A 6,962-nucleotide genomic window follows, 5' to 3' on the forward strand; every position below is an offset into this window, starting at 1 on the left:
ATTACAGGCACTCTAATAGCCTTGTAATAAATAAATCCACAAATTACATTAACAACAAGGATTTAATAGGGCATGAACAGTAGATCGCTTAAGCGATTTGGTGTTCAGATCTATAGATAACAACAGATTGCTTAAGCGATATGGTGTTCGCTTAAGCGATCTGCTTATTTGCAGATCTGGTGAATACCAGATCGCTTAAGCGATCTAATAACACCAAGTTGCTTGCTTGTGGCTTAATCAATTATGCCTTGCTTGCTTCTGTCTTCAAAGCTAATTTCTTGATCTGCACCTAATCGATTCTGGCAACTGCTTTTCTTGTGGCCAAGTTGCTTGCAAATTGAGCACTTATTCATCCTCCGATGAATCTCACAGACTGATGGAATACACTTAACCTCTTTTCTCCTCTTTTTTGTCTTCTTCAATGGCGGATGAATGATAATGTCAAACAACTCTTTTGACACCACCCACTGCTTTTCTACAGAAATTGGATATATCATTTCTGAATAAGCTAGCATGTACTGGCTTGTCGTGTAAAGAGGGGAGCAAAGTTTTGTGTAAATTCTTGAACCATAATCTAGCTTGCGTTGTTGTTTGAGTGCTGCTAATGCATGAGGACATGGTAAATGTTAAATTTTAAGCACTTTATAGTTGCAAGTTTTACTAAGAACATTAACTAAGGCATCCGAACCGTAGCCACACACGGTGAACTCTTGAGCATTGAGAGGATAGACAAACAATGCATTTGAAAGTTCGATATGTTCTCGCAATATTTTTTCAGTCGACGGAACTAGGATTGTAGGAAAATTATTTGACTGCGTACGAAGCTCATGGAACTAGCGTGACAATATCTTCTGTATTGCATCAAAAAAGGCAACAATTGAAAACTTCATTTTTGTTAATAACTTCGAATTTATGGACTCCACTATGTTTGTGGTCATGACATCGAACCTTCTTCCAAGGAAATAAGCTCTACTCCATCACTGGAAACCAACTTTATGCTCAAGATACTTAGCAATCTTATCATCCTTGATTCGGATTTTTCGAAAGTGTTCCTCAAACTCATCAACTCGATAAGCTTTTGCTGCCATGTAGTATGTTTGAAAAAGGCCATCACACTTAAACTTTTGTTTTATGTTCTCGCCAACGTGCCTCATACAGAATTTGTGATGTGCTAGAGGATAAATAGTGGCAATCCACTTCTTTATAGAGTTACGCCTATCGAATATTATGCACAACTCATCATTGTCAGGCACTATCGCACGTAATTGCTTAAAAAACCAAGTCCACGAGTACTTGTTCTTAGAGTCAACCACACTCCATGCAACAAGATATGTGTGACTCTCGTAGTTCTGTGCAATGGCCACCAACAATGTACCTCCAAACTTTCCCGTCAAAAAGCAACCATTAACAGCCAACACATTTCTTATGTTTCGATAACTCTTTATAGCAGCTCCATAGGCAACAAAAAATATCTCCCACTTCAAAGTTATCTTGCTACCTTGGTTTATCAATTCAAACATATAACGATATGCTTCGACTACTACGTACTCGTGCTCTAGTGTGCCCCTCACAAAATTTTGTGCATTTTGTCTCCCTTTCCAGCATTTCCAGTAACTAACATCGTATCCCAACTTATGCGCACGTATCTCTAAATTTCCTTAGGAGATGGACATTTCCCTTCAGCAAACTGACATTTCAAAACTTGTCCAATAGCATTAGTGGAGGCTTGTCATGTTGGTCTGAAATATGTCCCAACTCACATGTATGCTCGCGTGTATATGTGCTAACAATAAATTTTTCAGACTCTAGCAACCTTCTACAATAAACCCGCCACTTGCACTTTCGGTCACGACATACAACCGTCACTACCAATGAATTAGACTTTTTGGTGATGAACTCAAAATTACCTCTCACGACAACAAGTTTTAGTTTCCTCCTAATTGTCAAATTAATACCCTATGTGCAAGTCCATTCATCAGTAAAAACATAAGATGATTCACTACTACCTGCAATTGCCATCTTTGAATCTACACAAAGGACTATTGTGTTCTCTTCCTCACAAACTATACCTTTTGCATAATCTGTATTTATAGGAATCTCTACATTTGCAGGAACATGTATGGTGTCCTCCTCACCCAAAGTTTTACTCTGCCCCCTACGATCAACCTCTTCTACAGTGTCCTCCTCACCGCCCAAATCATTGCCTACTCTTGATTTTCAACAAAGAAATCAATGCCTTCGTAGTTAAAATTAAAACCAACATTCTCCACACAACTTGCTCGTTCTCCCCTTCCTTTGAACCAACTTCCAAAGGTTTATCCACAATAGAAACCCTTAAAATCAGCCTCGAGCCATTATCGACCACATCAAACATATATATCTTCACATCTTCATCAAACTTTAATACAATAGGGGGTATCTTATAATGTTCAGAAACTTTACTTAAAACATACTTCACAACTATATCACTACATGAGCAACTCAACCCACCTCTTCTAATGATTTCATCAATCAACTCATCAAAGCTAACTTCTATACTCACAGCAATTGCTTTAAATTCTTTGCTTTTCCCAATCCATTTCTGCCAACTTTCGTCATCCACCCACTCACCAAAATATTCAACACCCAAAACAACTTTTCCTGTGTCTAATAATAGCCAAGTACCTATAATGCAAGAAAAAACAATTATTAACCGATATATTAAGGGTTGACCGATTTTAAAGAGCATCTGTAAAGTCGCTTAAACGATCTAGTGTATCCCTTAAGCGATCTGGTATATCGGTTGATGGACTGCTTAAGCGATCTGGTATAGATAAGCCTGATCGCTTAAGCAATTTGTTGCCATATACCTGATCGCTTAAGCGATCTGCTACATCTATACCTGATCGCTTAAGCAATCTACTGTCATATGCCTCATCCCTTAAGCAATATGCTGCTATATATTAGATCATTTATACCAGATCGCTTAAGTGATCCATCAGCTCTAGAATCCATTTTTCATCATTTGCACCTATAATTGGTTGTGGCAATTGCTACCACCCCCAGCTACCCACAATGCAAGAAAATCATCAACAAAATTCATTCCTTTCAACTTGCATTACATCAAACACAACCCAAGAACCTAAACCACTAAATCGAAATCATAACCCAAACCTAATCCATTAAATTATTATGGATAGAAATCTCAAATACAAAGAGGAGTAACACAAACTTGGATGAAATGTCAGGAGGAGGAGGAGGAGGCAGATCTTCTAGTAAAAGATATTAATGGTTGAGGAAGAAGAAGATGTAGAGAATGAGGTGGGCTTCAGTTTTGCTAAGAAAAAACAACAATAGGGAAGGGAGTTCTGACGTCGTTAATGACGGGAGGGAGGGGGCAATTCTTTGTTTTGGGCTTGGATTTCTTTGCAACAATTTCGGGTTTTTTGGGATAAAGTATAGTTTTTAAAAGATTAGTCAATGCTGCATTAATCCTAATTAAAACATGATTAGTGTTTGATTGTCATTAATTACTCTTAATGAAAAAAATAAGGTTATTTATTTAACACTCTGAAACTTGATAGTCTTTTAATTAAATTCAAGGCTGGGATGGTGTTTTAGTGTTTTAATCTTTTGCCCCCGATAAAAAAGCAGGTAACTTTCAAGAGTGACTGATTGTTGAAATTGGGGAAATGGATTTGATGAAGAAGGGATTAATAAATTTAATTAAATTAATTTATTATATTAGGAGCAGAAAAAGAAATGAATCGAGTTAACAGGGCTCCGTTCGTTATTTATTTTTATGTTTTTATGCGTTGAAAAATGCGAGGGAGTTGTTCGGATAGTTTTTTTATTTTTTTAATATAATGAATTAATTGAAATAGATAAGAAGGAAATGGTCTGGAAAGTATGTCGTGGTCTGCCGCTTGGAATATGTGTGCTGGGTGGTCTGTTTTCTACTGGAAACTACTCCAGCTTGATTGAGAATGCAAGACTTGGTGAAGACTGAAGATCAATCTATTTCTTCAGACCCATTAGCTTCATATATCTGGAAGATGGACTATAAGAACCTATCTCCCCTCTTTATCATCCTTTTTTTAATGCTTTCTTCTTCTATTCTTGCTCGATCTTCCTCGTTTCTTTCCTCTATGTTGTTGTCTCTTTTGTACTGGTGAATTTGGCTTCTTAATCATCAGTTCAAAGGAGCAATGGACGAGGTTGAGAAATTAATTGCCGCTGAAACTGTCATTCCGCTTCTGATAGCCAAACTAAAAAATGTGAAAGATAAGAACCAAATCACTAACCCAATATTGGTTAGTCAAGTCGAAGAGTCAATCGAAATACTAACAAAGGTGAAGAAATATTTGGAAGATCCAGATGGAAGTCCAGGTGGTTTGAATCCAGAGCTTCGGCAGACTATTTACCGCCTAGAGGATAATATTGAAACCTTCCTCTTTAGAACAAAATTTCAGAAGCTCGGAGTGGTGTTCGCTGACATCCATATCCAAACTCTTTTGACGAAGAAGATAATGAAAAAATTAGTGAGTGATCTAGAAAAAGCAATCCACAGTGCTCGTGACAATGGATCTGGTATTTCAAATTTGGATGGTAGAGTGAAGGAGTTGGCTGAACTTATTCTCAGTGATTACTCATCTCCTTTTCATATTCCAGTGATAGATGTTGAAGGCTCTGCTACGACAACTGAATTGCGGAAGATTTACAACCATGTACAGGTCAAGGATCATTTTCACTGCCGTGCATGGGTTGCTGTTCCTCAAGATTTTGATAAAAGTCAACTGCTCGTTGATATAATAAAACAAGTTGGTGCGACTCCAGGTGCCATGGAGGAAACGCAGGGGAGGCTTGATGAACGACAGCTCCGCAATTTCTTAACTGGGAAGAGATACCTAGTAATATTGATTGATGTCCGGACACCAGATCTTTTGGAGATTGTCAAGTATGCTTTTCCAAACTCATCCCATGGTAGCCGGGTGATTTCTAGTTTTCGAGCAGCTGATGTAATACGTTATCTAAATATAATATTCTACGGAAGAAAACCTGATGATATGCAAATATCATATGTCGCAACCAATGTTGTTTTTGATGATAATGCTACCACTGAACAAGTTTCACGTGAGGATCTTGACCACCCTTTGCAAGGAATTTCTGAAGAGGAGACAGATACAAGGTCCTATGGAGCTGAGTCTGTATCCGACTACTGTAATATCCAAGTATCATCTGCCGAAATCAATGTTGTTGGTGATGATATTGTTACCTCTGAGCAACCACTTTCCAATAAGGATTCTGATGAGGAAACAGATATTGTTGGTCTCAAGGATAAAATATCAGAGTTAGCTAAACTAGCTCTTAATGACGAGCATTCTGTCGTTGTTGTAGTTGGTGATGCAGGCTCTGGCAAGACAACTCTAGTGAAAACGGATTTATGACAATTCACTTGTGCGGCAGAGTTTTGGTTGCCGTGCTTGGGTCAGTGTGTATCATTCTGATCATAATTTTGATAAGAAAAATGTGTTGATTAGCATATTGAAACAAGTGACAAAGCTGCCTAAGGATGAAGAAGAATTGCTCCCCCACCAATTGGAAACTAAGCTTAGTGATACCTTTTCCGGGAAGAAATTCCTAATAGTCTTGGATGATGTCCATCTACCTGAGGCCTGGTATGATTTTAAAGGGATCCTTTTACCAAAATCATCGAGTGGTAGCAGGGTAATCCTTATCACACGTAAGGTTAATGTAGCTCAGAGTGTCAGTTCTCAATTAAGGATACTGCAGCTCAGAGTGTCAGTCCATCGATTGTTCTCTCGCTACGTCCACTAGATAAAAATGAAAGTTGGAAATTGTTCTTAAAGATGGCAAGTGTTGATGGACTTGATGCTGGATTTTGGCACCAACTAATTGTCACGTGCGCAGCGTTGATTGGTCAAGAAGCACACGTGAGTACAAATATAGAAAACGAAATAAATGCAAAGAGAGTTTTTAAAGTGGTTCGGATGCTAAGGTAGCAAGTCCTACGTCCATTGATTTGTATTGATATTGATAGTGTGGGTCAGGTCGCAACAGCGGACTGACTTACAAAAGATTTAGAAAAAGTAAATGCGTTGTTTACAGGAGAGAGAGTTTCTCAGTGTAAAAATGGCCGAATCCCTCTAATGAAGGGGTCTTCTTCATTTTATATCAAACTGAAGCGTGTAATCATCATTAAATCCATGGGTTGGTGTGATTGTCAGGATATAATCCGGCTTTACGTCCCATTGCTCTCTTCCCAAGCTGATTTTGCACGATTTATTGCAGGGGAAAGGGACACGTGTGAGCTCCATATCATTTGGCAGGTCTGACGTGTGCTTGTTGCTCTGATGGGAGCAGGTCATCCTTCACGTGACTTTCCCACGTCAGCCCTTACTTTCCCAGGCATAACAGAAGCCTCCTAGTTTTTAAGGTTTGAGGATCGAACCTTGGAAACTAAGTCACATTGGAGGTTCTGGTCGCTCCGACCTGAATGGGATGAGCTCGGCATAGGGCCTTTGGCGAACACGACCTCACGCAATTCCTTGCCTAAGCGACTTGACAATCTTCATCCTAGCGACCTGGATTCGTCGGACGCTCCTTTCTGTACCTTAGAGATTCAATGAACCTGGTTCCACGCTGTCAGGCACTCTGCACGCGCCACAGTGTCTGCCAGGAACATTAAATGAGCTGTGCTGACTCGGCGTCGTTTCGATAGCCCTGACTGCACGACGCACTTGAAACGACGACTCCTATCAAGGCATTTAATGCGACGTGGGGCACATTAAATGCGAGGAGAGAGAGGAGGCTGTCGTTTCGGTTCCGAGAAGTGGTAACCGTCGATTCACAATCCATATAAAAACTCACATTTTTCAGATGAGGTCACGAAAATCCTTTTTGCTTCGAGTGACAAGCCTTTGCAAACCAGAAACCATTCTTTTCCGATCGGCGTTTCTCAG

The sequence above is a fragment of the Pistacia vera genome, unplaced genomic scaffold (genome assembly GCF_008641045.1).
Source record: "Pistacia vera cultivar Batoury unplaced genomic scaffold, PisVer_v2 Contig510, whole genome shotgun sequence".
In the NCBI taxonomy this organism is placed as follows: Eukaryota; Viridiplantae; Streptophyta; class Magnoliopsida; order Sapindales; family Anacardiaceae; genus Pistacia; species Pistacia vera.